Source organism: Macrobrachium rosenbergii, chromosome 29 (genome assembly GCF_040412425.1).
Source record: "Macrobrachium rosenbergii isolate ZJJX-2024 chromosome 29, ASM4041242v1, whole genome shotgun sequence".
Taxonomy (NCBI): Eukaryota; Metazoa; Arthropoda; class Malacostraca; order Decapoda; family Palaemonidae; genus Macrobrachium; species Macrobrachium rosenbergii.
Window position 1 is genome coordinate 5983118 of NC_089769.1, and position 10520 is coordinate 5993637.

General features: G+C 35.4%; 1 protein-coding gene across 3 annotated transcripts in view; it reads right to left on the minus strand.

Annotated features, from left to right (window-relative positions):
- Positions 1-10520, minus strand: part of LOC136854535 (WD repeat-containing protein 46) — a 146494-nt gene that overhangs the window by 127900 nt on the left and 8074 nt on the right. The window lies entirely within an intron of this gene.

Consider the following 10520-nt stretch of genomic DNA (forward strand, 5'->3'; position numbering starts at 1 on the left):
TATACAGGTTATAAGTAAATACCTAAGTTAATTGCAAGTATCTGGTTAGTTTATCATAAGTACATTGTAAAGCTATACAGGTTATAAGTAAATACCTAAGTTAATATCAGATTTGATTTATAATTGAATCTGACATCAAAAATTACTACTGTGAGATTTAAGAATTTTTTCAAGTACTTGTTAGTGCAATAATTAACATTGTCATCATGAACATTTTTGTATTGGCATCTCTTTTTATAGTGAAATAATGGTCACGGTAAAACAGATTGGACCATCTAATGATTAACTGGTAACTGACTGTTCATTTGAAGGCTAGCTAGACTGATGAGACACTTCAAACTGCTGTAAGACTGCAGTGAATGAAATGAATTAAAGTTTTGGGCCAGGAAAGAAATCGAATAATTTGGGTTAACTTTTTTGAAAATGGGTGTAAAACTTTGAATGAGTGCTGTACTCTCTAACAGAATGACAAGTAAAGCAATAAAAATTGAAATATGCCAACATGTCTTATGACCAAATTTTGCACCAGCAGAGATGCTTAGTGTTTGTTAATACATTTTATTGAATTTATGAAAAATACATAATCGTACAATATTTTAATATGTTGCAAAGTTGATTTTACTAATTATCTTTGTTGGATATAGTTCAGTTCTGTAAGGTAAAATATTGATTAAACTAGGCCATACTGCATTTTATGACATTTTGATGTGACAAAATTGTGTTAAAACTAAAAGTATCTAAAACACCAGTGGTTCCATTGCACTGTAACTACTTCTGATACTCTTACTGTTTCTGATTATGTAGTTCTTTTCAGCTTCATTCTCCATTTTACCATTAATTTGTTCCAAGATATTTTGAGAATAATATTCTAAACCAGACATATCTAAATATTTATCTGAAAGGATTTTTATGAAATACCTAAGTACTGTAGATGATTGGTCGAATATGTCATTTAAAAGAGCAGAATAACTTGAGGAGAGAGCTTTCGGCAGAAAATGTGACTTATAATTATGGAACCCTCGCTCAGATAATTACATTTCATGCTCTTAGAAGTAGAACTGTCGTGTAGAATTCCTTGGGTATGATTCTGGGTTAGCTGCCACTGTGACGTCATGGACTTGCAAATGCTCATATAGCTTTTATGTGACTTAAGGTTTTATTTCTTTTAAAATGGAGAACTATCGAGTGAAGAATTTCAAGGTTTACGATTCTGGGCTACCCGTCACTTTTTCTGTAACATCATGGACTTACAAATGTCCATTTTCCTTTTGTGGGACTAAGGGTGTTGTTGCTCTTCCGACCAGTTTTGAGTAATGCACAGTAGTTAGGCCTTACCAACAAACCTGATATTATCCTGAATAATAAGTTATAAAAAAAAATAACAGCAGGTTTTTAACACTTTCTGCCTGTTTATGACCTGACTAACTCCTTTTGGATGAACAGATTACAGATCTCATGCTAATCAGTTGGTACCTCATTATCATATGACTGTTTTACATAACAACGTGATAGAAGTGGCTCACTGTTTTTTCTCATTTTCTGGTATCTCGCCAGTAACTGTAAAATCAACAAGTTTTTGTTTGTCATTAATCTCGCCTTGATAGTGGACTTTGGCCCAAGTTCCCTGGGTTTGAGTTAAAGTAGAGATGAAAAATAGCTGCCGCTATCTTTTTGGGTAAGTTTTTGGTTTAAAAGGACCAGCATCGGGGTTGCAACCTCATTCCTTGTGAGAAAAGCAAATAAATAGGAGAGAGGCCAGCCTAAATGGGAGCCAACCACAAGGGGGGAAATGGCTTTAATGAATAATAGCAGTAATTACGATTAAAATTTCTGCAAGTTTATATTTAATTAAAAAACGAGTCAGAATATCGTTGCTGTTTCATAAAGACAAAACAAACCGAATATTGTCATTGTTTTACAAAGACAAACAGCAAACCGAATCGAGTGTTTGTTTATCCATCGACCTTGAGGCACAGTCAACATGTATAAAAATATCGCACAAAACCAATTAAAGATAATGATGATAATTGTTTTGACTCGGGAGAACGATTAAAGTGGGTGCTCCTCTACTGCAGTTAGCACGTGCAGCTTAATAAATAGTCGTATTTTGTAAGCACTTCAAAAGCGCTTTTAAGAAATGAATATGTATTCTGTTTTTCGAGTTTATTAATGATAGTTTCATAATGAAATTTTTTTTTTTTTTTTAGTTTAAATTCAGATGCGAGAAATTACAATTTTTTTTAAAAGTATGATTGAGTAAAAGTCCGGAACTAAATGACAGTGCGAATATTTGTGCAAAAACGGAATTGAAAAATGTTTGAGGTTAATCTCTGCATGACATGACATGACTAACACGCAAACGATTATTGTAAAATGAGGAAGTTCTTTCCGAATGCACACAAACTTCTATTGTAATATGAGGAAGCTCATCCCGAATGCACACGCAAACTTCTATTGTAATATGAGGAGGTTCATGCGGAGTACTCACAAACTCCTGCTATAATATAAGGAAGTTCATTCCAACTGCACAAACTTCTCTTATAATATGAGGAAGTTCATCCCGAATATGAACAAACCTCTATTGTTTTATGAAGTTTATCCGGAATACACACAAACCCCAGTTGTGATATGGGGAAGTTCATCCCAAATACACACAAACTTCTACTGAAGTATGAGGAAGTTTATTCCGACTACTCACAAATTTCTATTGTAATAAGAGGGAGTTCATCCTGAATACACACATACTTCTGTTGTAATAAGAGGAAGTTCATCCAGAACAAACACAAACCTCTATTGTGATATGAGGAACTTCATTCAAAACGCCCGCCCATCTTCAGAGCGATTGTCATCGTCAATGAAGTTATTTATCCGCCGATTTATTTTGCACTTAAAATCCGGGACCCATATGGGGATGCCCAACCTCTTCCTCCTTCTGTTTTCCCATTTCCTTGTCATCTTCGAGCCTGGGCTAGAAATAGACATTTGGTTACCAGTTCCATTAACTTTCCCCCTTTAAGAAAGACTTTAAGATAGATAGAACATGGAGTTTAGGTCCCTTTAAGGAAGATTGAATTTTAAGATGGATAGAATATGGCGTTTAGGTCAAAGACCCAGCTCTGGGACCTATGAGGTCATTCAGCGCTGAAATGGAAAGTGACAGTAAAAAGATTTTAAAAGGTGTTACAGGAGGAAAACCTGTTACGAGAGGGTGGAAAGTAAGATGGAAGAAAGAGAATAAGAACGGAGGTACAGTAAAAGGAATGAAAGGGGTTGCAGCTAGGGGCCCAAGGGACGCTGCATAGAACCTTAAGTAATGCCTACAGTGCGCCGCAAGAGATGCACTGACAGCATTATACCCCACTACAGGAGTTAATTGTTAAACTGACTTCATTGTTCCGCGAATATTTTAGGGGAATCTGTTACTTGTCAATTCCTCTTCTTACTGAACACAGACAGTAATTCTCATTATTATTAACATTCACTATTGTTGATTAATGACCTGCAATTAACATCCTTCGAATATTTCATGGTTCGCGTAACTTTATCGTCCATTCTAGACAATATTCGCTCACCGCTAACATCTGGTGCGCTTATGCGCGGTTAATTGAGGAACTTCGCCTCCGAGGAAGTTATTATGTCATTTATTTTCTAACGTTTTTTCTCATTTCCTCGTGAGTGTTGTGACGTGTCGAATTTACACCGCTCTTCTTGGGCCAAGCGCCTTGACTCGGCCATAACTACCATTCATACCACGGAAGTCGGGATTAATGTTTTTCCTGGATATGATCTTGCAGTGCATAAATCAGCGAAGTTAACTTTCTTAGAGTTTGTTCTATTCTGTTAAAATCTGAAGAAAATCTTACTCTGAATTTGAGTAATTTTTTTTTTTTTTACATAAATGACTTGATACTAAGGTTCTGTACAGTCATCCACCTAAGTGTTTCCTTTACCTCGTCAAGCGGTTTTGTAACTCCTTTCAGTGGAGTTAATAATGACCAGCAAAATGTAAATCTAAGTGACTAGCGTTTGCCCATATCCCACAGCCACGAGAACGCCTTATGAAAATCCACTTCTGTATTGTGACTTGCTTTCCTCCGGTTCTGATCGCGTTCAGAATTCCGCTCCAAAATTCTGATGACAAAAAAAATATTTTTTTCACTCATAACCAAAGTTTTCACGAATTATGTGAACAAGCTAAGGCACCATGAACGCTTACTGTGCGAATTTCTTCCAGTCAGTTCCAAATCTTGAACAGCCTGTAGACCATCGCTTAATAATAATAATAATAATAATAATAATAATAATAATAATAATAATAATAATAATAGTAATAATAATAATAATAATCCACAATTATATAGTAAACTGTGTTAATATGTAAAAGACAAAAGCAAAGATTTTCGAGCATCTGAACGGCGTTCGTCACCAGTGTTGACGTTAAAATACTTTTTAACGTAAACACTGATGAGGAACATTGTCAGGTGTTCGAAAGTCTTTTGCTTTGACTTTCACTTAGTAATACAGTTTACTATATAACTATGGATTTTTATTACACCACTGTTTTTCACGAGACAGTGAATTTCGTACCACAATAATCAAACATTTTCCCAGTCTATACTTCGAATCGCGTCTGGCATAGCAGCCAAAAAATGCAATCGGTTTAGTTCTTGGTGAAAAATCACAATCGGTTTAGTTCGTGGTGAAAAATCACAATCGGTTTAGTTCTTGGTGAAAAATTACGATGTTTCAAAATCTCGTGAAAATCCATGAAGATCTTGTGTTCTTATGTGGAAAATCAGGCCAAACAAAATCTCAAGAGTGTTTTAAATACTTCTAATTATATATCTTCTAATTAAAGACTCGTCAGAGAGAGAGAGAGATACAGCGCATTATATCAGATGCAGCAGGAATAGTACAGTAACAGTATTCTCTCTTGAAATCTTCAGCTGAAAACCCTTATGGACAGAGTCAACAGACAATAAACCCAAGAGGTCTCTAGGGGTAAATCAGCTTGCAAAGAGAGAGAGAGAGAGAGAGAGATTTATGGAAAGGTCATCCACAAATAAATATGAGGGAATAGGAGATAAAACCAATGCACCTGAAATTCAGGAGACGTCAGCAGAATGCAGGAATGAATTTGCTCCTCGCTTAAACATTCGGAGGTCAGCAGTTTCCACATTTGACTTGTAGCCAAGATGAAACTTTTGGATGAGTATTATTAAACCTCATACTAGAAAACGGAACAGCGTTTGCAGTAGCAATCTGCCTGGTGATGCAGTGGGTTCTTTGTTCTCCAGACCTGAACTCACGACAAATTAATAATTAACAGGATAATTTGTAGACGACTGAAGTAGGCAATTATTTCAGAATTACTAGGTTATTAATTTTTTTTTTATTCCCTCGTAAGTTGTGGTAATGAGTAAAAAAAAATCCGCTCCTAGGCATTTCAAGATATTAGAGCATTATTTAATAATAATAATAATAATAATAATAATAATAATAATAATAATAATAATTCAGCACTATTGTTGATGTTTTCGTTGTAACTACAGCAACAAGAATATTTTTATCATCTTTATTATCAACACAGATGTTTATAACGTTCACGGAGTCTCGCCACTTTAAATTCATATCTTCTTCTTATGCCGGAATCTGCGCAAACAGTCATCAGCTAATATTGACGTATGACAACCTTCAACGCCGGTGTATAACTAGTTTTAATAGCACTTAATTGGTAACCCAAGCCACACCCACCTTTTCCTACTCTTGATGCGCAGCACGTGTTTAACTCGATGTGACGGGGTTCGTTCAACTGATAAATTCTCAACGGAAAACGTTGGACATAAAGGGCTGCGTTTAAAAAATGACTCTAATAAGGATAGCGTTCACTCCTCCAACCAGTGACGGAAAACGTTTTCGATGTGACGGGCTTCGTTCAGTTTATAAATTCATGAGGGCAAACGTTGGAGGTAAGGGTTCTAATCTGATTCCAAGGACAGCGTCCAGTACTCTAATCGGCGACTGAAAACGTTCACGAGTTGACTTGCGTTCAGCTTACAAACTGGAAACGTTCGTTGTGATGGTTAACCTATAAAAACCGGGAAACGGGTAAATTGAAAATGTTTGACTTCATGGATGAAATTTAGGATGGGCTGTGTTTCTAGGCGACAAAACGGAAACGGAAAACGTCCCGGCGTTCACGTCTGCGCATGTTCACCATATATAGGTAACGGTTATACTGACTGAAATTAGCTTTTTAATTGTTAAACCTCAAAGTGATAGTGCAGGAGTTCTAGGGTCGTTATACACATCAGCACATGGTAAGAGGAAAGTCGCCAGAACAGATATTAAACTGGTAACAGAATAGGGACGTCAAAGGCCCAGTTCAGCGTCTTTAAACTCGTAAAAAAATCTGACTACCGAGGGGTCTTGATAGCTTCGAAACGATTCAAGATGAACTATGATCATTTTAAACTGGGTTCTCAACGACGACGTACTGACGCCGAAATTTTGTTTTTTAATTAATGATTCCATATAACAGCAGGAACTAATAACGAGAACTTCGTAAACAGTAACCGATAAAATAATTATGAGGAAACATCTGAAGCATTTCCCCTACATCATAATTTAGCTCATAAAGGATCAGCTTATTTGTTACAAAACTGATTAATTTGAGTGTCAAACAAGTAAACAAAATTACATAAGAGCCCAGAAACGTTAGCTTAGCTTCCTATATCTCAGAGGTTAAAGGGTTTATGCTCTCGAAGATAATTCCAGTTCGGATGGGCAATCATTTCCAGGGTCACATAACCGCTGGAGTTCCGGAACGCATACTGACATTCCCTGTGCCTGGGATATATAAGAGAACTGAATTGAATTAGCCACAGGCTGCATATTTTATTCTTACTAATGTTATGAGTGACATATTTCTCTACCAACATTTCCTTTATACCGGACGTCTGCTGAAGATTATATACCCTGGCTATTTGAGGAGATAAATAATAAGTTTTGTACTTCCTCATGATCCGTTATTACTTGTTGTTTATTATGGCATTAACGTGGTCTTGCGTCAGCACAGGCTCTTCCTTAATGAAGTCTGCGTGAGCTTTTATGAGTGTTGTCTAATTTCAAAATAATCTGATCAAGGGTGAAATATTTCATGTTCGTTGACCATGGAGTGTACAAGGCGTCCCATCTTTTAACAGAGAAAGTTTTCTTTTATGTGGTAGCCTGAAATTCTGTTTTACACCCAACGTAATATGAATTAAAAAAATTATATATATATATATACATACATACATACAGACATATATATATATATATATATATATATATATATATATATATATATATATATATATATATATAAATAAACTGTAAAGGCGTCTCTATAGACAGAAGGCCAATACTCAACGCATTAATACCTAAAACAATTCTTGTATTTTAATAATTTACTTACATTTTTAGCTGTTTATTTATTAGTTTAATGTAATTTTTCTTTTATAATAACTGATCTCTTCTGTCTGTATTTCCTAGTACCTCCTGTTACTTTTTTCAAATGAACACCATATTCTTTGGAAGCTTGAATTTCAAGTCAATGGCCCCCGTGGGCTTGTTCCATATGATAGGGTTCACGTTCTGAGTAATAATAACAATTATTATTATAATTACTCATGATAGCTTAAGTCTTGAAATGGAGAAACAAATTCAGAGTTTTGTATGGGTACAAATATATCTGAAAATGAATCTAAAAACAGTTTACATTTATTCATAAATATTTTTGTAACCTTACATAATTCGGAATCTGTTTCTCCAATAATAATAATAATAATAATAATAATAATAATAATAATAATAATAATAATAATAATAATAATAATAATAATAATACGCTAAATTTGACACCTGACACATGCCATGGCCTTTCCTGGTGTAAATAACATCTTCAATTTATAAATAGAGCCGGTTATAAATCACAATCACAAGCCCTCTGAAACTTAAACGGCCGTCGAGCGAAATTACGCTTCGGAAAAACCATCGGCGGTTTCCGAAGGAAGCGTCAATTAAGCGTTTGGCCTTACAGACCTCGGTCTGCCTAGGCCGGTCTTAGGCAAGCGCAACAAGAAACGGTGCCAGGAAACGTGGACGTGATCATGCCACTTTTTCATTTTTCCACTGCGGTTTTGCCTAGATTGCTCGTTTCGCCTCATCAAGGTAAAGTAGACCTAATTTTGCAGGAAGGAAATGAAGGCCAGACTGCAATGTAATGTGTGGGGGAGCTATAAAGGATATTTTTTTTTTTATCTTTTAAAATAGAATATCATTTCCGACTCAAGATTCAAGGCATTCACAGTTATGAATGAACGCTGACTTGCATATATTGTATGTAACGATGTAAGTACATTTCATTCCTGCATATACAAATTCTATTCCAAGTAAATTCCCATTTTTGTATGAGACACGCACGATGCCATCTTTTTTATATATATATATATATATATATATATATATATATATATATATATATATATATATATATATATATATATATATATTCTAATAAAGGTAGCCATAAAAACACCAAAAGGGTAGATTTTGCAGCGTTATATTTGGAAGACAACTGTCTCCCTCAACCTGCCCGAAACATAACGCTGCAAAATCTCCCTTATGGTGTTTTTATATGGCAATCTTTATTAGATGGAATTCTGTTTTAACAGAAAATATTTTATAGTTATATATATATATATATATATATATATATATATATATATATATATATATATATATATATATATATATATATATATAAGACAATGGCAGCTAAGTCAAGTACCGTTGGTTATGGACATCACTCCTCGTTTGGACAGCCGCAGGTAAGCCAGACGCCGTGGGCGCATACGTCCCTTGAACAGTGATGGGGGCAGAGCATAGGACCAACAACTACACCTCATAAATACTTGCTGAAAACCGGATGGGTTACACCTTCTGATGTGTGTGTGTGTGTATATGTATGTATGTATTATGCATGAATATATATAATATATATGTATATATATACATACATAATGTACTGTATAAACACATATATATGTATGCATATAGACCAAAGACATTACTCAACTTGAATCTGACTTTACGTCACTACAAACTGAAAATGAGAGAGAGAGAGAGAGAGAGAGAGAGAGAGAGAGAGAGAGAGAGAGAGAGAGAGAGAGAGAGAGAGAGAGAGAGAGGCTCCATTTAAAGTTTAAAGGATGATCCATATTCGCCATTAAATTCTTCAGCTTTTAACCAGATTACAATTAGCGTTTGAAATGCAGCTGATTGCTACAAAAAATAAAACCAAAATAAGCCCAAAAATAAACCTTTCAGTGGTCATAAAAACAGCAAAAAATGTGTTCCCGTTTCCTCTTTTTTTTTTTATTCTTAAGATTTTATTTTTACTTTTTTTTTCTTTTGCCAATCGGCTCGGAAACTGGTTCTGTCCCGATCTGCTTCGCTTAACAATGTTTCCTGATTTTATTATTAACAATACTCTTTATATGGTGTCCATGTCTGTTTGGGCGAGACGTTGATAGTTCAAACCACATTCGTTAGAACTTATTTCTCTCAAGTCATCAGACTGGCAATGACGTCACTTCGTTGTAGTGAGATTAGATGATAAGTTATCGTTGTATTTGCGACCCAGCAGACGAAAACTGAAAGCATTGATGACTGATAGTTTTCTAAGCTACTAGACTTAGACTGGAAACAGGCTACGTTACTAGACTCAGACTGGAAACAGGCAAGTTACTAGACTCACACAGGAAATAAGCTAAGCTACTAGACTTAGACTGGAAACAAGCTAAGTTACTAGACTCAGACTGCAAAAGGCTACATTACTAGACTCAGACTGAAAACAGACTAAGTTACTAGACTCAAACTGGAAACAGGCTAAGTTACTAAACTCAGACTGGAAACAAGCTATGTTACTAAACTCAGACTGGAAAAAAAGCTAAGTTACTAGACTCAGACTGGAAATAAGCTAAGTCACTAAACTCAGACTGGAAGCAGGCTACATTACTAGACTCAGACTGGAAACAAGCTAAGTTACTAAACTCAGACTGGAAACAGGCTAAGTTACTAGTCTCAGACTGGAAATAAGTTACTAAACTCTGACTAGAAACAGGCTAAGTTACTAGACTCAGACTGTAAATAAGCCAAGTTATCAGACTGAAAATAGGTGGCTAAGTTACTAGATTCAGACAGTAAAGAAGCCAACTTTCTTAACTCAGATGGGAAACAGGGTAAGTTACTAGACTCAGACTGGAAAAGGGCTGTTATTACTCAGATTGACAATACGGTCACCCGACTCAGATTACAAGTAGGCTAAGTTACCAGACTCAGACTAGAAATTGGTTAAGTTACCAGACTCAGACTGGAAATTGGCTAGGTTACCAGATTCAGACTGGAAATAGGCTGTTATTACTCACAATGCAAATACTGCTAACAGACTCAGACTAGGAACAGGTTAAGTTACT